Source organism: Taudactylus pleione, unplaced genomic scaffold (assembly GCF_031769625.1).
Source record: "Taudactylus pleione unplaced genomic scaffold, aTauple2 ptg000053l, whole genome shotgun sequence".
NCBI classification, from domain to species: Eukaryota; Metazoa; Chordata; class Amphibia; order Anura; family Myobatrachidae; genus Taudactylus; species Taudactylus pleione.
This window is the reverse complement of record NW_028284455.1, coordinates 31,795,638-31,819,099: the sequence shown is the minus strand read 5'-3', so window position 1 is coordinate 31,819,099 and position 23,462 is coordinate 31,795,638.

Below are 23,462 nucleotides of genomic sequence, written 5' to 3'. Positions count from 1 at the left end.
TTTTTTTTCCGTCTTTGTGAAATGTGTGGGCTGTAGCCGCACCTGCATCCTTAAAGCAGCAGCGACAAGCGTGCGTCTGTCTGTTAAAGGGTGGTGTAACTCTCAAAGTGCTCCAAAAAATAAAAAACTATTTTTTTAATGTGTTTGTGACTTGTGTGCGATGTAGCCGCACCTGCATCCTTAAAGCAGCAGCGACAAGCGTGCGTCTGTCTGTTAAAGGGTGGTGACACCCTCAAAGTGTGCTACACAAACAATAAAAATATTCTTCTTCTTTTTTCTGTCTATGTGAATTGTGTGGGCTGTAGCCGCACCTGCATCCTTAAAGCAGCAGCGACAAGCGTGCGTCTGTCTGTTAAAGGGTGGTGACACCCTCAAAGTGTTCTACACAAACAATTAAAATATTGTTCTTTTTTTTTCGGTCTTTGTGAAATGTGTGGGCTGTAGCCGCACTTGCATCCTTAAAGCAGCAGCGACAAGCGTGCGTCTGTCTGTTAAAGGGTGGTGTAACTCTCAAAGTGTTCCAAAAAATAAAAAACTATTTTTTTAATGTGTTTGTGACTTGTGTGCGATGTAGCCACACTTGCATCCTCAAAGCAGCAGCGACAAGCGTGCGTCTGTCTGTTAAAGGGTGGTGACACCCTCAAAGTGTGCTACACAAACAATTAAAATATTGTTCTTTTTTTTTTGGTCTTTGTGAAATGTGTGGGCTGTAGCCGCACCTGCATCCTTAAAGCAGCAGCGACAAGCGTGCGTCTGTCTGTTAAAGGGTGGTGACACCCTCAAAGTGTTCTACACAAACAATTAAAATATTGTTCTTTTTTTTTCCGTCTTTGTGAAATGTGTGGGCTGTAGCCGCACCTGCATCCTTAAAGCAGCAGCGACAAGCGTGCGTCTGTCTGTTAAAGGGTGGTGTAACTCTCAAAGTGTTCCAAAAAATAAAAAACTATTTTTTTAATGTGTTTGTGACTTGTGTGCGATGTAGCCGCACCTGCATCCTTAAAGCAGCAGCGACAAGCGTGCGTCTGTCTGTTAAAGGGTGGTGACACCCTCAAAGCGTTCTACACAAACAATTAAAATATTGTTCTTTTTTTTTGGTCTTTGTGAAATGTGTGGGCTGTAGCCGCACCTGCATCCTTAAAGCAGCAGCGACAAGCGTGCGTCTGTCTGTTAAAGGGTGGTGTAACTCTCAAAGTGTTCCAAAAAATAAAAAACTATTTTTTTAATGTGTTTGTGACTTGTGTGCGATGTAGCCACACTTGCATCCTCAAAGCAGCAGCGACAAGCGTGCGTCTGTCTGTTAAAGGGTGGTGACACCCTCAAAGTGTTCTACACAAACAATTAAAATATTGTTCTTTTTTTTTCGGTCTTTGTGAAATGTGTGGGCTATAGCCGCACCTGCATCCTTAAAGCAGCAGCGACAAGCGTGCGTCTGTCTGTTAAAGGGTGGTGTAACTCTCAAAGTGTTCCAAAAAATAAAAAACTATTTTTTTAATGTGTTTGTGACTTGTGTGCGATGTAGCCACACTTGCATCCTCAAAGCAGCAGCGACAAGCGTGCGTCTGTCTGTTAAAGGGTGGTGACACCCTCAAAGTGTTCTACACAAACAATTAAAATATTGTTCTTTTTTTTTCGGTCTTTGTGAAATGTGTGGGCTATAGCCGCACCTGCATCCTTAAAGCAGCAGCGACAAGCGTGCGTCTGTCTGTTAAAGGGTGGTGTAACTCTCAAAGTGCTCCAAAAAATAAAAAACTATTTTTTTAATGTGTTTGTGACTTGTGTGCGATGTAGCCGCACCTGCATCCTTAAAGCAGCAGCGACAAGCGTGCGTCTGTCTGTTAAAGGGTGGTGACACCCTCAAAGTGTGCTACACAAACAATAAAAATATTCTTCTTCTTTTTTCTGTCTATGTGAATTGTGTGGGCTGTAGCCGCACCTGCATCCTTAAAGCAGCAGCGACAAGCGTGCGTCTGTCTGTTAAAGGGTGGTGACACCCTCAAAGTGTTCTACACAAACAATTAAAATATTGTTCTTTTTTTTTCGGTCTTTGTGAAATGTGTGGGCTGTAGCCGCACCTGCATCCTTAAAGCAGCAGCGACAAGCGTGCGTCTGTCTGTTAAAGGGTGGTGTAACTCTCAAAGTGTTCCAAAAAATAAAAAACTATTTTTTTAATGTGTTTGTGACTTGTGTGCGATGTAGCCACACTTGCATCCTCAAAGCAGCAGCGACAAGCGTGCGTCTGTCTGTTAAAGGGTGGTGACACCCTCAAAGTGTGCTACACAAACAATTAAAATATTGTTCTTTTTTTTTCTGTCTATGTGAATTGTGTGGGCTGTAGCCGTACCTGCATCCTTAAAGCAGCAGCGACAAGCGTGCGTCTGTCTGTTAAAGGGTGGTGACACCTCAAAGTGTTCTACACAAACAATTGTATTTCTAAGACTCCATCTTAGAAATACAATCTCACAGCACTATTTTGTAAACAAAAGGTACATAGTCAGCCTTCCTCAAACACAGGCAGACTAGACAGGGAGGCTCCGACAGCACAGCTGGAAGCCTCCTTCCTGTATGAGAATTAAATTGACTGTATAAACACATTTTGCAATTTGCAGTTTAAGATTACTTGGTTTAAACGCAATGTCAGTATATAAAGAAATGTTTTCTGTAACTATGGCTTAGTAAATGACAATTGAACTGTGTGTGGAACCGTACTGATCGACTCTGTTTCCACAGCATTCCGGTGACATCAATATGAAGATCAGAACATGCGGCTATGAAATATGAATGTTAGAGAGAATATCTATTTGAAATGTTGTTTTCCACAGCAGCTTAGATTTGCATGTTGGGGGATACAAAAGGAGGTTGGAGACCTTTTGTATCCATTTGGAATTGTCCAATAAATGCCCTGTAACAGATTTCTCCAAAGGACTGGTTATTCCAGTCTAATCAATAGAGCTAGCTAGCTGAGAGTAGAAACAGTAGTCTCAGGTAACCCAAAAGGATACTCCCTTTCTGATGACCTCACAGGTAAAAGGGGCGGGAACATAGCATGCACATAGCTGAGAAAACACAGCTTAGCAGAGACTGGCAGATTTTTGGAGGAGAGAGAGGTTTCCTCTCTCACAAGACAACGGAATATGGATCTCAGTTCCCCTGGGTTATAGCTGAGTATAAAATGTGCAATATTTAGCCTATTTGGGTGTCTGTAGCTATGTTTGGTGTTAATCTGGTATTAGCTTAGCATGGTGTGTGGTTTGTAGTTTTCTAAGGATATTCATGAGTCTGTGTTAGCATACAGTGGATGATATGTTATCTAATCTGTACTCTTCATCTACACTGTAGGGTACAATAGTCTGTTGTTAGCATGCAGGAAAGGGATTGATTGTGGAATTGTTGTGATATTTGTGAATGATTGATGCTGGTTGATTGAGATCCTCTGATGTGTTCTGTGTTGGGGCCTGCCATGTGTTCTGTGTTGGGGCCTGCCATGTGTTCTGTGTTGGGGCCCTGCCATGTGTTCTGTGTTGGGGCCCTGCCATGTGTTCTGTGTTGGGGCCTTGCCATGTGTTCTGTGTTTGCCTTCCCATTTGTGAATGATTGATGCTGGTTGGAGAGATGAGCTTTGTGTGTGCTGTATGCGCATGAATGTGATCATAGGGTGGTGTCAGTGTTGTATCGTGGAGGTTGAATTGATGGCAGCTTTGAATGGTCGTGGGTGGTTGCCGTGTGGTGTTGTGTGAGTCAGATGGGTATGTTGTCTGCGGTTTGTTGGAGATGGCTTGCCTCCATGTGGGGTGAACAAGGGAAATTGTGATTCTGCCCAGTTGTGGTGTGTGTGGGTCAGATAGGTATATTGTCTTTGTTGTGGTTGTGGTCATTGATGGATGATTTGCGGAGTTGCAGCTTGGTGCAGGATGGAGTTTGCCTAGGGATCATGAGGCTTGCAAACAAAGGAAAAACATGTGCTTCGGCCCAACCCCCTCTCACACACAAACAAACACACACACACTCCATCGCCAGCCATCTTGAACATGTGCTCTCAGCAGACATTGATATATCTCTCATTGTATTTTAATATGTCTCTTTCTCTCTCTCTCTCTCTCTCTCTCTCTCTTTCTCATATTGCTCATTGTATTTTGATCTTTAATAACCGTTTCATGTATTTTAACTGTACCTTATGACCTAATGTTTGTACAATTTATTTGCGCTCATTATTAGATCATAGCGTTGTAACATCTGTACTTTTACCTGAATAATAATCTTTAGCGCTTCGGACCGCTATTCAACTGTCTTGGTATTTCATTAATGGTATAATCAAAATAGCGACATCTTGTGGTTTTAGAAGGTATAGGCAGGTTTTGTCTTAGAGGTTCTAGGCAGGTGAATCTTAGAGGTTTATAGGCAGGAATATCTTAAAAGGTATTTACAAATTTAACACTAGGCTAGAGCTATGTCACCAATTATTGATGAGATCAATCAGTACTTATACTGTAGACAATATAAATGTTGCTGCTTGCCCAAAACCTCAGGATAAAGCTTTAATCCAGGTGCTCTTCTCTCCTCAGGATTATCTCCCTAGTACTTTTCCTCCTATTTTGCTATATGTTTGACTAGGATTCCAATAATAATGTTAGTATAAGTCTCAAGGTGACTTCTGTGGTAGAATAACTCCTATCTGTGCTGTTTACGTTTAAGGTCAATTATTAATGCTGTATGAGAGATCCAGCTGAGTGTGTTACTGGTGTAATAGTATTCACTGTAGGTACAGCGCTACTGCTGTTTCCACTGCCACTAGTTAGCTTCACTCACTGCCTGTATAATGCAGGCTCTCCTTGCCTTGGTATCGGTAGCTGGGACTCAGGCACGACTGTCAGCTGTCTCAATATGGCGGTCTCTCTTACTGACCGGCCCCAGCTCTGACGCGACTGTACTCTTCACCAACGGCCACCTTCTACTGGAACAGTCACTGGGAACTATGGTCACCTCTGACCAAGTCTCCACCCATCCAGCCACGGCAGCCTCACTCTGGCCCTGCACAAACTCACACTCCTGGACGCTGCTAGGATCTCCCTTTACACAGCACCGGTTGAGTGATGAGTGGCAGCCTCTGGTGAGGCAAACTCCAGACTCAGGGGTTTATTTATCAAGCAGTGAAAAACTTACAGAAGTGGACCAGTGGAGAAGTTGCCCATGGCAACCAATCAGCTTCTACCAATGATTTTATAGACTGTACTTGATGAATGTTACTTCAAAGCTGATTGGTTGCCATGGGCAACTTCTCCACTTGTTTTTCATTGCTTGATAAATAAACCCCAGTTGTCAGCTGCTGCTGACAGCTCTTATCTACCACTCTGTCAAGGGACCCTCTTTTCCTGACAGAAACCAAATCACTCCCACCTATATTACTCCGCCACTGCTCTGCATGCTTATGTTCCAACATTAACCCCTGCCACTCCCGCCCTTTTACAATCAAAACATAACATTTTACAAAGATTCATCTCTATATTTAATCTTATATGCTAAAACAATTTTCCCTAATAAATTGTGATATATCATACCTCAGAGATCTGTCACAATATCCCTATACTCCCTGTATAACAAACTCTAGACATATATCAATATGGCTACAATAGGGTGCTGACAACAATCGCTTGCCTGTCCACAAAACAGTACAATCACACACTGAGCGGCTCCGGCAGTGCATTGTGTCTCTGCAGCACTGGACCTTTTAGCAAAGGTTCCCAGACTCTGTTCTCAAGGCACCCTAATGGTCCATGTTTTAAGGATACCCATGCTTGGACACAAGTGACTTTGGGCCTGATTCAGCAAGGAACGCTATGCTGCTTATACGCACGCAACTGTGTTGCTAATAGCAGTGGTGCTATTTAAATGTTTGCATTCGCATTGCAGACACAGCCTGACATAAGGACACCCCTTGCTCACATCCATACACTTGCCCAACATAGCAAAACAATCGGTAACATCGAGACGCAGAGTTAAGAAAGCCCAGACCTCACTCAGGAATTGCTAACTTCTGCGCACGCTATGAGCACTCAGGAGGCGTCTGGTAGCGCGGTGGATAATTTATGCACTCCCATGCAACGGCGTTGAAATGCACTGGCATGTCTGCGTTCACATGGCCACCTCCCCCATCACCACCCACAAACAACACTTCCTGTCAATCACTCTGTCATTTGTTTGCATAGCCTCTGCGTACGCAGTTCTGACCGCAGCGTCTGGCTCACACACGCGCACTGTGATGCACACGCAGTGCATATTAATTGACTGATTGCGTGCTTATACGCAACTGCGTTCCTTGCTGAATCAGGCCCTGTGGCCGGAGACTGACCACACGTGGTTAAAATGGCTGCCACGGCACTGAAGAGATTAACCCTCATGCCGCGGCACCATTTTTGAAAGGACCTTTAGTACTGCAAATGTATATGTAATGTGTTTGAACATGTCATATTCAATGTGCTGTGCGCAGTTGTGGAAATGTACTTTTGAAATGTTTAGCCTATGCACTTATAAGGAATGTATAAGTTATTTTGTATAAGAAGGCTGTAACATCTAAAAGTCAAATGGTTTTCTCACCTCCTAGTGATATGTTAATTATCCTGATGTAGTGACCAAACCTTCGTTTACAGTACTTTCATTGAAATGCAATGCAGAGGTCTCTGGTGTGTCTCTATGTACAATACCCCAGCAAGTTTGGTAAAAAAAACTATTTGTTTGTGTTTAGGAAGCCTCTATTGTGTGTAAGAACTTAGAAGGTGTTAAGACTCAGAAAGCCAAAACTGGTTTAGTCATAGACATGTGAAAAGACGAATGCAATAGAAATTTGCATTATATTTACCTTTTCAGAAACAGTATATGCTAACTCAGTTTCTGCTTAGGAAAAACTGTTTTTGGGTGGTATCAAGTTAATTGATTTAGAGGGGTATTCAATATGGAGCAAAAAGTCTTTTTTTGCGATAATTTCGCTACAAATTACGTCATTTTCGCTGGTTTTGGTTTTACACTGTATTCAATTTCAAAGACTTTTTGCAGGTTCGAAAAGTCTTTGAAAAAAAACGGGGATAACTTTTCACCACTGAATAGGTGGCGAAAAAAAGTGCAGAATTGGGGTTTAGGGGTGCAGGCTTAAAAAAAATAGCCTGCACCCCTGAGAATGACATTTTAAAAATAACTGTGTCAAAAAAAGTTTTAAAAAAAAATAGGGACACCCCAAAAAATGTATTTAAAAATTGGGGTGAAAAAAAAAATGGGAAAAAAGTGTTTAAAAATAGGGAAATAGGTTCAGGGCTATTCTGCAAGTATGTGGCAGGTGTATTCTAGAATAGGCTATTAGCGGCAGGGTCATAATTGCAGAATTTTTTAAAACTTACTTTAGGGACATAAAAATATGCTAGTACCCATTTTCATGTACCCCAAATTTGATGGGACCACTTAAAAAAACGAAAAAATAACCTAAGTGCTGTTCTGCAACACTTCTTCAATGTCGGGAAAAAACACCTGCTGCGGATATTTAAATCCCCGACTTTCATTTGCAGGCTAAAACAGGGGTACCCATAGTGATTCCCCATGTTTTTACAACTTTAGGGGGTCCTACAATTTATTCAAGGAAAAATTCATTTTTTTACGCAGATCCCACTTCGCACCTTCCCGTTTTCGTAGGTTTCATATTGAATATGGGGATAAAGCGGGCGCGCCCCTAATACTTAATCCCAGGAAAATCTCTGATGTGGAGCGAAAAGTCCACCACGGACTTTTCGCTCCCATATTGAATACCCCTCTTAATCTCTGTGAAATGTAAGATGTATTTATGTATGTTTTGTGAGATAGCCTGATTGGCTAAGAGGAACCCAGGGCGTATTTACCCCCTGTGGTAATGTGTATTGGAGTAGCATAAAAGAAGGCTTCGTGCCTGGTAAAAATTGTACAACCCTGTAAATTCTTTGAAGAGAAGAACTGCTGATTGATAAGATTCCTGTATGCTAATGTACCCCTTCATTCGGAAGGTTGAGTCTTTTTTAAGACTTTAAGCAATAAACATCCTGCCTGACTTCAATTGCCTCAATCCTGCGACCAACAGAATTGCGCCAAACGCTATTCCGTTCTCCGGCTGTTCCGGGTAAGAGCTCAGCGTCTCCAAGTTCAAGCCCTCTGCCAGCTACCGTGCAGACCTGGTCCATTGCGAGGGATCAGGAGAAATCAGCCGACACCAATCGGGGGGGTGTGGCCGCAGCTAGTCAAACGCAGAAGCGGTTCCAGGTGCCAAGGTAGGAGCCTGAGTGTACCTAATAAGCGGTTCCAAACACCGATGGTAGAGTTTTTATGGTGGCAGCATCGTTACGGCCACGGCGCAGTGGTCGGAGTCAGTGACAAGTGGTCACTGACGGTAAGCGGGAATCCCTGATACCCCAAGGTCAAGTGGGGATTGAACCCCCCAACCTGTGATCGGGAGTCCGGGCTGGAAGCCATCCGGTCACAGGCCCTTAGTTAGTAATTGATTTAACCATCTATGCTCAACCATAAATATCCTTAAAACCTGGATCATTAGGATGCCTTGAGGACCGAGTTTGGGAACCTCTGCCTTACAGTATTTCCTTTACAAGCTGCAGAATGACACTGTTACAATGTCAGCCAGTTGAAAGGAGCTTAACAGAAGAAGCAGAGAGGAGTAACAAGTATGGACCCAACACCATTATCTCAAGTGATTCTGGCAGGAGAGGTAAGACCCCGTGCACACTGGACGATGCATTTGAACGATATGAACGATAACGATATCTTTGAACAATATATTGTTCAAATCGTCCAGTGTGTATGCACTTACCAATGAACGATGAGAGCTCCTGTGGGTCATTAACAATATCTCCTGTATGTGCAGCCCAATCTGGGGATATCATTAACAATGTCATGCTGCTGAATGCAGCATGGTTCCGCTCCCCCCCCCCTTCCTCACCGTCATTGCTGGCATCAGTAATTGTGTATGCACTTGACGATGATGGCACCCCTGCCGGGACTGCCGCATATGACATCGCTCCATACACACATCGTCCAGTGTATACGGGGCTTTAGCTGGCTGCTTCGCTGATCCAGTCCTTGCTCTGTGTGTGAAACCCGACAGTAGTGTATAATAATTACCATTGTATTAAGTTGATGGGTTAAAAAGTGGCCTTGTACTAGCTAAAATGTTCAAATCAGTGCAGCCAGGCTGACAAATGAAAGTAAAGGACTATTCCATAAATAGCATTTGACATGGTTTAACTACTCTCAAATCAAATTCTTATTAGATGGAGCGACCTTCGCAGCCGGCTATGGAGAAAGATATTTTTCCGGATCAAACACAAAAATGGTCCTGGGGTCCCCTCCCTGAGATCTTGGAATTCAACCAACGTGAAATCCAACTTTTGGGGTCCTTGGATCGGAGGTTGTTGGCAAATGCAGACATATTACATCTGGTGTTGCCTGCCAAAGCTGCCCCACATGCTGTTTCTGGTAAATATTTGCATAGACCTGTCTCTGTATCTGTCTCTTTATGTGTCAAGTCAAAAAAGTAATTTTTTATATATTTATTTTAAAGGAGATATCGAGGCTGAAAGGCTGCAGTCAGATGGGGGGGTGCACAACCCCCATCATCTGTGTTACTCCTATCCACCACTGCCACCCTTGCGGAAGTCATCTATGGCCTTAGGGTGGCAGTGGAACGACAGACTGCAGCCATTGAGGCCATGCATCAAACAGTCCAGACCAGCATGGGGGAGCAAACCTCTGTTCTGAGGGCAATCAACCAAGATCTCAGGGAGATTAAAGAACGACTTCCTGGCCCAAGAGAGTGTTCGAAAGAGATGGACCAGTGCCGTGCCCTGGCAGGCACCAGCTATGGGCAGGGTACACAACGGTCCACCCATGCGGGAATTTACATCTCCAGAGTCAGCTTCGAAGCGTTAGTGCCATGATTGATTTTGTTTGCAAAGTTCTAACCAGATCTTTCCACAAGCTTTTGCCTAATATGAAATCTGGTTAGTGCCTCTGTAAGCCATCTTACTAATACTTTGAACTTGTATCTTGCCATCATATGTGGCAGACACATTTGGAGGTGATTTTTGTTTTGGAGGAGGTGAAGTAGGGACATTTGGTGATGGCACAAAAGTCACATCCCACATCTACAAGTGTGTACCCCTTCCAAATTCGACCAGAAAATCGTGTATCATCCAAAAAAATTTTTTTCTGTTACTGTATTCTTATTATCATATTTGTTTATTTTTATGAAAACCCATAATTTACAGACATTCTGCATGTTTATTAATTTGAATAAATAATTTTGAACATTTAAAAAAAAGTCTGAGTTTTAATATGAAAAATCTTTAAATATGCAATAAACTGTTTTTATTAAGAGGGGCGCTACAGCTGCTGTGGAACTACACATCCAAGCATGGGCTTCCACAATATTGCTATTAATTGTAATTACTGTGGAACGGCACGCTGGGATGTGCAGTTCCACAGCAGCAAGAGGGGAGCACAATAAGAAAAACACATTTTTTAGGAACTATTCCTGAGTTTTCTATTTTACTCATGTATTTCATAATTTGTAATGTTTTTATAAAAGAACATGCTGTAAACTTTTAGGGCAGTAATATTTATTTGTTAATTGTAAAAACATCACATTAAAAAACAATTCAGACTACATAAAGTGAAATGTCATTGCATTCATACCAGTGGCGTAACTAGGGCAGGGCGAGCGGGGTTCGTGCCCTGGGCGCCATTGGACCGGCGGCGCAGGGGGAGCGCCGCCAGCCACGGTACCGGCCCGCCCGCCCTAGATAGCCAGTGTAGCGCCGACCGCAATGAGTGCGGTCAGCGCTACACATTTGCACAGGACCGGCGCTAGGCTTCCAGCGCCGGTCCTGTGCTGCACGCCTGAGCCCGTTCCCTCCCCCTGAGCGCTTGCCCAATAGCGCCAGGAGGCGGGCTCAGGCTGTGCATAACACACGCATCGCCGCCAGCGCTGGCGGTGATGCGTGTGTTAAACAGCAGCCAATGAGAGTCAGATAGACTCTCATTGACTGCTGCAGCACCCACTGCAAGAGCCGGACTTCCGTCCGGCTCCTGCAGTGGGTAATGGGACTGACGTCATGACGTCATGACGTCAGTCCCATAATGCTGAGCGCGCCAGCCCGGGCGGACTGGAGGGCGGGAGCGGCATCGGCATCGCGGACAGGAGCAGCGTGGAATCAGGTAAGTATATTTTTATATATATTTATTTATTTTTAAACCTATATGCACAATGGGGGAGGGGTTGGCTACTACTGGGGGGGACATCTACTGGGGGGGACATCTACTGGGGGTGCCATTGGGAGGACCTCTACTGGGGGGGGCTACTCTAGTGGGGACTACTACTTGGGGGGGGGGACTACCACTGGGGGCATTCTAAAAGGGGCTTAGTATTACTAGAGGCACTGCACTCGGGGGACCACTAATGGGGGCAATAATAGGAAGGGCCACTACAGGGACCACTGGATAGGGGGGGGGGTCACTACTGGGAGCCTGCATCAGGGGGACCACTACTGGGGGCACTGCATGGGAGGGGGGGGCACTATATTAGGGGCACTGCGGGGACCACTACAGGGGGCACTAGATAGGGGGGATCACTACAGGGTGCCTGCATAAGGTGACCACTACTGGGAAAACTGCATGGGGGGGACTACTGTTGGGGGCACTATATAAAAGGGCACTGCATAAGGGGATACCGCTACTGGGGGCACTGCATTTGGGGGGGCCACTACTGGGGGTACTGAGTAAGGGGAACTAATTGGGGGCTGTATAAGAGGGACCACTACTGGGGATACTGTATAAGGGGCACTACTATGGGCCTGCATGAGAGGGACCACAACTGCATACTGGGGGTACTACTGGGGTTAAGGTGCATATGGATAGGAATGTTCAGTTTGAAAATAAAGGGGTGTGTCATGTTGACACGCCCCATTTTTAAGTGACCACGCACATGGGGGGGGGGGCTCCCTTTTCAAATTTGCCCTGGGCTCCAAATACCCTAGTTACGCCACTGATTCATACCTCAGAAACAAAATTGCATTGAGCGAATATACACACCTATACAGGAGTATCCAATCACTCATTGCAATGGCCAGCACCTGCTACTTAATTGTGTGTGTGTATCGACAACCATCAAAACCATATGCACAATAGTGGTTGACTTGACCTTACTGCAGACTTTGCTACATCTCCTGCACGCAGTGGGAGCTCAGGCTGTGCAGGGTCTCTCAATGCCTAATTTATGCACGCCCCTGCACGCCTGTGTTCGCCCACCCACCCACCCCCCTGTCACCACCCCCCCCCCCCCCTGTCATCACCCACAAATGTCACTTCCTGTCAATCACTGAGTGATGGGTCTGCGTACTGCCTGCGATCACATTCCCGCTAGCAGTGCCTGGTTCGCGCATGTGCACTGCGTCTTATACGCATGAGCAGATTGAGAACATCGGCCGAGTGTGTCCGAACCAGGGAGGGATTATAGGCAGGGCAACAGGGGCGGTCGTCCCTTGGCACCCACACATAGGGGGCCCCCACACCCTGTCCCCTGCCACCACTACTACCATGACCGGCGGAGTACAGCATTTAGCTGTCTCTGCTACGGTCCTCTGTTACTGTAGCTGGGCAGTGCTCGCTGAGCACTTGGGCTCAGAGCGTGGCGCTGCTCCGGCAGGCAGGCAGGCTGTGCAGTGGGGCTGTACGGCAATACAGGCGTGACATCAGAGGTCACGCTGGGCAGCCCCACGCCAGCCCACCCCCTCAACAGCCGCGTCGGAAGCCCGCGGAGGTGCATACAAGGCAGGAGCTGCAGCCTCAGAAGAGCATAAATCCCCTTCACTAGCCTCGGGTCACTGGCTGCTGCTGTGTTATTGCCTTGGTCCTGGAGGGTCAATTAATGTTTTTTTTTTCTTTTTAAAGTGTGGTGCTGCTGGTGGGGGCACAGTGTGTGTGTGTAATATCAGTGATCCAAGTGTATATATGTAAATGTGTGTGTGTATATGTATGTATGTGTATGTATATGTATGTATGTGTGTGTATATATATATATATATATATATATATGCACACACATTTACATATATACACTTGGATCACTGATACGGGCCCCCACAAGTTTGTTGCCCTGGAGCCCCCACAGACCTTAATCCGGCCCTGGTCCGAATGGAGCATTGCGATCCAACCTGAATCAGGCCCTTAGAACCCACTGCAAACCTATCGCAATCCTGTCAAAATAAATGACCTGAACCTGATAGGCGGGTTTGCAAGCACTGCACAGATCCCTAAGATCTTTGCAGGCTTGTACAGTATAGTTCTAAAAATAGTAAACAAAATCTTTAAAGATTGAAAAAAAAATGTATTGGGGATCCAGGCCTGGATTATATAGCCTAGGCGGGTAGTGAAAAATAGGTGGGACAAACAGCATGGGGTCCCCTTATTTTTCACTTACCAGAACTCGGCTGAAACAGTCAGAGCTAGCGACACTATAGCAGGGCCGGCTCTAGGGGTGTTCGACCAGTGCGGTCGCACAGGGGCGCCACCTGTAGAGGGTGGCACCCCTCCCCAGCATCCCGATTTCAGCGGGACAGTACTGTCCCGCTGTTCCACCTGCGGGCCGAAGTGTCCCACGGGTGGTCGAATCGGGAGACTGGGGACCCACACCGCCGCAGCTGTGCGGCGGTGCCGGACCCCCAGAGAGTGAATGGATGCGCACGGCAACCATTCACTGACGGGAGAGGGCTGGGGGAAGCCCATCCAGTGACAGAGTGCTGGGCTTTACCCCCAGCCTGACGTTATTTGGAGGCCTGCCATGCGGGCACGCCTCCAAATAACATCACACAGGGGGCATGGCCTATGATAATTAGGCCACGCCCCCAAATTCGGCGGAGCCACGCGCAAAGTTAGGGCACTCTCTCAAGAGCCGGCACAGGGTGCTCAGAATCCTGGAGCCGGCCCTGCACTATAGTAGGGGAAAATACAACATGGGGTTCCCCTGCTCGCAGTATGCATGTCCAATTGTCTATACAACACACTGACCAACTTTTTTCATACACAAGAGCAACCATCATTATTATTATCAATACTCACATGTACCCCATGCTAGGTGACAGAGCTACAACTGAAATGGCGTCCCCTCAGCATATGCACTACTCACAATATGGTGCAACTCTTCGGTATGCCTAATTGCTGCTCAATTGACACCCAAAAACACCAATTTCACAGATTGAGATAAACGTCTGAGATGCGTCCAATTCAGAATTGCCTGGAGATAGGCAAAGATGTGTATGTTTGAAGGCACGGCGCTACCATTAGGCAGCTTTAAGCAACTGACTAGGGTGCCAGACCTTTGAGGGTGCCTCTGAGGCCAGGAATTCTTTTTTTCTTTATGTTTAAACAGGTGGCTGAGCTGCCTGGTCAGATAGCAGCCGTCTCTTCTCATAATGATAGCAGTGACAGGCAAAAGCAGCGGAGCATAGATCTCTAAGCATATAAGTGAAAGATTCTTTAATCTTGCAAGACTTAGGGGTCTATTTACTAAGCAGTGTTAGGAGGCATAGTGAAAAGTGATAAGAAAGTGATAAGGTGGCAGCCAATCAGCTCCCAACTGTCATTTTTCAAACACAGTCTGTGAGATGACAGTTGGGAGCTGATTAGCTGGCACCTTATCACTTTCTTATCACTTTTCACTCTGTCTCCACACTGCTTAGTAAATAGGCCCCTTAGGGTTTTATGTACTAAGCCTTGGAGAGAGATAAAGTGGACAGAAATAAAGTACCAAACAATTAGCTCCTGACACTTTACAGGCTGTGTTTGAAAAATGACAGTTAGGAGCTGATTGGTTGACACTTTGGGGTTATGTAATATGGTGCGATATGATGACACTGCGGGGACTCCTGTGAGTCTTACCGTATTTTTAAAACGGCAATCATTTTAAAGACAGAGACAGCACGGTTGTACAAAAATGCCATATGTTATAGGATGAGGGTTTGGTGTAGTATGCTATGTGGTATAGTTTGGCAAGCATTCCCCACCCCCCTTCCATCCAGACATGCTCCACCCCTGGAGATGTATAACTATGAGGGCCTGCCAGCACTGCTATATAACCTGCAGCTGCTTTAATTATATATTGTGTATGCTAGCACTCGCTAGATGCTGCCGCATTTGAACCTACGTGTGACTCAGAATCAGGACTTTATGTGTATTGTTCATCTCAACAATACACAGCCCTTAATAAATATTTACGTCAAACAGTTACTACTTCTTCTTTAAGGATTTCCATTACAGCCTACAGCCTAGATGTGTCAGTTCAGTTAAAATAAAATCCCCAACAACAAAAAAGCAAAACCACAGTGATCATATCCACAATTCCTCCATATTACGTAGATGCTCTCTTTCACAGCTGGTGGCTGCTGCTTCCTTCCTGAATCGAAATCCTCCTATAAAGAGGTTAGTTGGATATACAGACAGTGAATCATGATTTACACATTTTTGAGGCTCATGAAATTGGTAGGTGCGATTACCACCTCATTTTGTTCCTTTGAGTTGTTTTTAACAATTGATACTATATGATTGCTCCATGGTGCAGTGTGTCCATTTTGGAGCAGTTCTGGATATACGATCATATTGTCACACACCCAGCAGTAAAATATGAAATTGTAATACACTGGTTTATATTATATATATAATTGTCATAATTTCTTATATTAGGAAACAAATATGATGTTTAATATATGGGAATGAGTACATGACTTTGGCCACTACTTCAAATGATGGCAGCATTGTTTTATTTCAGGGTCTTTTAGAGGGGATTGATGCCTGCGCTCGGAATTCCGGCGGTAAAATCCTGATGCCGGCATCGACAGGGTTAGGATACCGACACCTGTCAGTAGGTATCCTAACCCTCCCCCTCTCCCAACACTAACCCTAATCCTCCCTCGCCAGTGTCTGAACCTAACCTCCCACTAGTCCCTAAACCTCCCCCTCCCCCGCACATTAAACTTATCCCTCCCACCAGTGCCTAATTCTAAGCCTTATCCCTAACCCTCCCGCTAAGCCCACTACCTACCTTTGGGATGCTGGTGCCGGGATTCTGACAGGTGTTGGGATTCCAGCGCCGGTATTTTAAGCGCCGGCATCCCCTGTGTCAGGATACTTAACATATCTCCATTTATAGACCCAATCATTGAGACAGTTAGTTGCTTACATGCTACCTAGTGCGGTATGTATTGGTACAAACAAAATAAAAAAAACATGTTTTTCTATGCTCAAGCATGGACAGATATGACATATAACATATCATAATCAGGATCGTAACTAGGGTGGTGTGGGCAGTGTGGCCACCCAGGGCAGAAGGAACGCCACAAGACAGCATGTGCCCAGTCCCAGCCAGAGAAAGAGACTCTCAGGATCTGACTCCCTATAGCAACTGTCTGATGCCCATCTGATGAATGAGCAGGCTTGTAAGCAGCAGTGGAGTCCTGGAAGTGGTGTCCACAGCTCAGCTTATGTACAAATGCAAGAAGCTCCGACTGAGGGCCAGATTCAGCGAGGATCGCAAGTTCTAGGACGCATGCAGTCGGACGATTTTCGCGATCTGTGCATGCGTATGCATCGCAGTGCATGTGCGCGAACTAGCTACTGCGATCGGGAATGACATTGCAGTGTGTACGCAGACCTACAGCAGAGTGGAGTGATTGACAGGAAGTATCGTTTGTGGGTGGTGACGGGGAGGTGGTCGAGTGAACGGAGGCGTGTCAGTGCGCTTGAATGCCGTTACAGAGGCGTGCATAATTAAGCCCCTGCAATGGCACACACAGCTTCAGCTCTAGATACCAACAGGAAGTTTAGCAGTTTGCGAGAGAGGTCTGACCTGCCTCAATTGTGATTGAGGTTCCGATGGTACTCAATGGTACCGATGTTTTCGCAGACTTTATGTTGGGCTGCGGCGGCATTGCGAGTGCAGTCATTTGCATTTTTTCACAGCAGAACTGCGTACACGCTTGCTGCCGCGATCGCATCAGCGATCCTTGCTGAATCAGGCCCTTAGTCTGCGCATGTGCACATATTAGTCATCGATGGTTATCTATTGAACTGTTTTGATGCAATGGCTAGTAGCTTTCACCCTCTCCACTTAAAATCCTCACACAGTGAAAGTTGCCAGCTGTCTGTTTGATATCAATTGAATGTTGCTCTCAATAACAAATAGAGTAGAGGTAAATAGTAAATTAAATGAATATGAATAGAATGGGCTTAAATCAGAGTTGAACGCTATTGAAGCTGCAGTTGCGTCTTTTCACTTAGTCTTTACGTTAAAGCTGTAGCCGATGGAATTCCTACCGAGATACCCACCAGCTGCAGCGCTAATCCGCCGCTGTGCGTATCAAGACGCACCATTGGTTGCACCATCAAAGATTGCTATCCTATAATAGACTTGAACGCTTGCGCAGACTGAAAACATCAGATGCTTGTGTGCAGCATCGACATTAAGTCCACCTCTAAATCCGGCCCAATAGCTTCTATTCTGTTTCTATGATGTCAATTAAAAGTTGTTTCTATAAAAGCACCATTAAATAAATATGAATAGAATAGCTTCTAAATTGTTTTCAATAGAAACCGCCGCCATATAGAGGAGGCCATGGCAGGTTGCCATTCCTAAACAGATGTGGATCGACGGCGGATTATCTTTAGTGAATGCTAGCAATTTGACATAAAAACTGCCGCCAATACATTTTTATCATCTTACTTTTGGCACAAAATGTTGCCATTCATAACCTCCTTAGACCAATACGCACTAAATGCGGACACACACTAGTAGTCACTAGATGATGTGTGTACCCAGATGCACAATATATCTGGTGTCCGTACACACTGAGCGATCTGGTGTATGACTGCCCGATATATAATTTCCTCGCCGCATCCAGAGTATGGTATCGGCCGCCAGATCTTCTGATCTGCCATGCATGCACAGCAGATCACAAGAGGCGACGAATGACGTATAGGAGCACTCAAGCACCTGTACACACTGAACGATGTGCCGATATATATCACTGAGATCTGCGTAGGAACGATATATCATCCGATATATTACTTAGTGTGTACGCACCTTAAAATTCAGGCAGGGTTTCATAATATACTAAAGCTGGGTGCGATAAATGAGATATGTTTAACTATATTTTAATTTTAAAAAATGTAAAATTGCTAAGTCCTTCCAAATGTACATAAAGATCTATTAAATCCTCCAGGTTATTATGTCTTTGCATCTGATTCAGATAACGGCTAACATTCTTTCATCTGGATACAGGTGATCTTCTTGAGAAATTAAGCACCTTGGAAATTGTTACTGAGAATGTCTATTTGGTAACATTGGATGTTTATTGCCTCTACAATTCCATTCCCCATATTGTCCAGGCTGTATTTAGCCTTTTAGAAAGGACTGATTTTACAGAATTGCTAATTTCTTTTTCTTGCATTTACTGTTGATTCCCCTGTTACAGTAACAGTATTAAGTGCAGCACATGGAGACAGCAATGGGCTCAAATGTTGCCTCAATATACTGTACATAAATAATATATACATGGCTGAATTAGACACAACTGATTTGTTCTTCATTTTTCTGTTCCAGCAATATGTATTCTATTCGCGGAGATTATAATATTTTTGGATTGTAGTGGGGTCTTGACGTGCCATTTGCAATTTAGGATGTTTTTATATTCACTGATTGATTTTTACCCTGATGACCCTAAAAAAGGAAATGCATTTTTTTACATACTAGAGTTCAGTTTAATGCATAAAGAAAATCTTATAGAAATCACTGACAGCTAGAAATGCATGATCTGTTTACACTAGTTTCCATCCAATGTCAGTAAAAAAAGAAAAAAGCACTAGCATGGTCTCCATTTGTCAGGGCAAATGGGATTGTTTCAGAATTTTGAGGAACTCAAAAGCTCTTGGAAGTAATGACTGAAAAAGTTGAGAAGTGAGGTCACCCAGTAATTGTATCCTAAGAGGAGCAAAAACATGTGTTAGATGTGAACCAGTGAGACATAATGATAGGAATAGCAATCCGGTTCCTTTCGAACAGAAATGTTATCTTTTTTCAAATAAAGTATTTAGGTGTTCAGAACCCACGTAAGTATTAGAATGTTGTAAGTATTAAAAAACATTAAGTAGATGAATTTCAAACATTACCTTTTTAAAATATTATAATTGATCTTGTAAAATGCATGATTCTTTAGTACCGTAATGATGTCAGACTTCATCAAAAGTTTCCATTTTCATATTTTTGTAAATTCAATATTGCTAGAGCTAGCAGAGATAATAATAGCTGTAATATCTCAAACTAGAAAATAAACTAGATCACAGTCTTCTGAAATGCCTGTCTCTAGGGAAAGTAAAGCTTCAGGTGCTGACAGCAGTAATTTCAGGGGGACCCCATGCTCTTTGTTCCTCCAATCAGCCAAGACTGGCAGCGCTAGTGACGATTACACTTTGGGTGGGAATACATTATATTTTTTTTTCACATATATGTATTATTTATTTAGACCCAGTGCCAGACTGGTCAGAGGCACCTCTATTATTCAGTAATTTGGCAGATTTCTGCCTATTTTACAACAATTCACACTCTGGGTCTGATTCAGAGGCGCATGCCAATCCAGCCGCGCCTGCAAATTTGTACGCCGCGATTCTGCGAATATATGCAATTGCATTAGCAGCCAAAAATTATACAGAGACACCCTTTGTGTAGAAATACGCACCATCAGTCACACATCAATCACAACATTGATTCCCTGAGCAACCATATGGCTGCCCCGTATGTTGTTGAAGTCAGTCACCGAAGCTATTGTAGCTGCGTACATAGACGTAGTGACAAGCTGAGAGACGCCCCTGAAATGGCGCAACATGACTGCATTTGACTTACTACCCCCCTGTTACCTCCCACAAACAATCACTGACTTTCAATCATATCCTATCTTTGTCCATATCCTCACTGCCTAAATATCCTCAATGCGGCCGTCATTTGTAATCCATCGGGGCACATGCGCAGTGCGACTCAGACGCATACACAGTACAAAAAAATGCTCAGTTCTGCAATTATTGGCATTGCGTCCACCTTAGAATCAGTACATATACTACAGTCAGTGATTTCAAATCACTTGAAAATCTATATATTTCTTATAATGCCATTAGACCCATTGTTGGCAATGACTCTATCCTGGAACCTACACAATACCAGGGTTGGACTGGCCCACTGGGGTACAGGGGAAATCCCCAGTGGACCCCACTGCCTGGGGGCCCACCCCTCCTCTAGATGTCAGGTTCCAGACCTAAAATGATACATTGTTACTCTATTAGATGGTCAGTTACCTAATGGAGTAGTACCACTGATCAACATGGGTGCTTGGTTCCTTTCTATAAAAACTACACTAAGATTTGACTATTGGTTAGCCAAGTGTCTGTGGTGGTTGGTGGTTGCATTTCCCCGATGGGCCCTTCATGCTCCAGTCCGACATTGCACAATACTCACACACTATGCTGCCACCTACAGTACACTAAACTGCCAGCCTATTACCCAATACTGACATCCACACTATAATAATCAAACATGTTTCTTCTGCTGTAAAACGCACACAACACATTCATACCTTCAGTAAAATGTCAGTCCTACCCTGCTTCTCTGACATCACGCTCCTCTAGCACCTTTGTTGCTACTTTGTTGCTGCAGCGCCAGTCTCTTTGCTTTGCTTGTACCGCCCAATAGAAAGGAGGGGGCCTGGAAGAAGACTCATCATTTAAAACACCCCTCCATCCACCCATATATGTTTACCTGCCTAAAACTAAAGGGCAATATGTATGACGCATCGCATGTGGGATGTGATGCATCCCGCCACCCTTCTCATGCATGTTAATTACACCGGTATGCATGAAGTAGACCGCAAAGGACAGCTATCTCGGTAAGAGCTGTCCTTTGCGAATGAGGGACTTCCAGGTCTATGGCCCCGAAGTCCCTCTGGCATCCTTCTGCACATGCCCAGAGGATGCCCGAGGGGGGAGGCTACGAAGAGAAGCCCATAAGATTCTATTGGGCAAAGCCATCTGAAGATGGTGTTGCCCACTGCACTAAAGCCACGGAATGTATCGCATTCTGGGGCTTGGTACATATGAGCTATGCAGTCGAACCCACGAAAATGCAGTTTTTGGACCGAATTATTGACTTTGCTGCATCCCAACCATTATAACTTCATGTGTCATGCTGGTCCATTATTAGTGTACAAAGTAGGGGTGTGCACCGGCCACTTTTCGTGTTTTGTGTTTTGGTTTTGGATCTGGATCTTTCTTCGTGTTTTGTAACTGGATTGGTTTTGCCAAAACCACCCTTCCGTGTTTTGGGTTCTGGGTTTTGTGTTTTGGATCTGTATTTTTTTGAAAAAAAGCATAAAAACAGCTAAAATCACAGAATTTGTAGGTTTTTCTGCTCCTATGCTATTATTAACCTCAATAACCTTAATTTCCACTCATTTCCAGTCTATTCTGAACACCTAACACCTCACACCTCACAATAGTGTTTTTATGTCCAAAAGGTTGCACCGAGGTAGCTGGATGACTATGCTAAGCGACACGAGTGGGCGGCACAAACACGTGACCCATCTAGGCGTGATACTGCAGTGGCAGACAGGATGGCAGTTTGAAAAACTAGGCCCCAAACTGTACATAATGCAAAGAAAAAAAAGAGGTGCAAGATGGAATTGTCCTTGGGCCCTCCCGCCCACCCTTATGTTGTATAAACAGGACATGCACACTTTAACAAACCAATCATTTCAGCGCCAGGGTCTGCCACACAACTGTGGCTGAAATGATTGGTTCGTTTGGGCCCCCACAAAACAAGCTGGCAATTAATCTGTCCCTGCACAAACTGGCTCTACGGAGGCAAGATATCATCCTCATCCTCCTCATCCACCGATTCCTCACCCTCTTCAGTGTATACATCCTCATCCTCACAAAGTATTAACTCGTCCCAACTTGAATCCACCACCACAGGTCCTTCTGTACGTTCTGGAGGCTGGTCTCCCTGGAAGAGCTGATAATTAATTTTGATAAACATCATCTTCTCCACATTCTGTGGAAGCAACCTCCTACGCCTTTCGCTGACAAGGTTCCCGGCTGCACTAAACACTCTTTCGGAGTACACACTGGAGGGGGGGCAACTCAGGTAAAATAGAGCCAGTTTGTACAGGGGCCTCCAAATTGCCTCTTTTTCCTGCCAGTACAGGTATGGACTGTCTGACATGCCTACTTGGATGCTGTCACCGATGTAATCCTCCACCATTCTGTCAATGGTGACAGTATCATATGCAGTGACAGTAGACATGTCAGAAATTGTTGCCAGGTCCTTCAGTCCGGACCAGATGTCCAAACTTGGTCCTGCCTGCCCTGCATCACCGCCAGCGGGTTGCTTAGGATACCTAAGTTTTTTCCTGGCAGCCCCAGTTGCGGGAGAAAATGAAGAAGGAGCCGTTGACGTGTCACGTTCCGCTTCAGCTGACAGTGTGTTCACCAGCAGGTCTTTGCACCTCTGCAGGCTTGTGTCGGCCGGAAAGAGAGACACCACATAGGCTTTAAACCTAGGATCAAGCACGGTGGCCAAAATGTAGTGGTCTGATTTCAACAGATTGACCACCCTGGAATCCTGGCAAAGCGAATGAAGGGCTTCATCCACAAGTCCCACATGCCGAGCGGAATCGCTCCATCTTAGCTCCTCCTTCACTTTCTCCAGCTGCTTCTGCAAAAGCCTGATGAGGGGAATGACCTGACTCAAGCTGGCAGTGTCTGAACTGACTTCACGTGTGGCAAGTTCGAAGGGCTGGAGAACCTTGCACAACACGGAAATCATTCTCCACTGCGCTTGAGTCAGGTGCATACCCCCTCCTTTGCCTATGTCATAGGTGGATGTATAGGCTTGTATGGCCTTTTGCTGCTCCTCCATCCTCTGAAGCATATAGAGGGTTGAGTTCCACCGCGTCACAACCTCTTGCTTCAGGTGATGGCGGGGCAGGTTCAAGAGTGTTTGCTGGCGCTCCAGTCTTCGGCACGCAGTCGCTGAATGGCGAAAGTGTCCAGAAATTTTTCGGGCCACCCAAAGCGTCTCCTGCACGCCCCTGTCGCTTTTCAGAAAATTCTGCACCACCAAGTTTATTGTGTGAGCAAAACATGGGACGTGCTGGAATTTGCCCAGATGTAATGCCCGCACAATATTGGTGGTGTTGTCAGATATCACAAATCCCCAGGAGAGTCTAAGTGGGGTAAGCCACTGGGCGATGATTTCCCTCAGTTTCTCTAAGAGGTTGTCGGCGGTGTGCCTCTTACTGAAACCGGTGATACACAGCGTAGCCTGCCTTGTAACGAGCTGGCGTTTCTGAGAT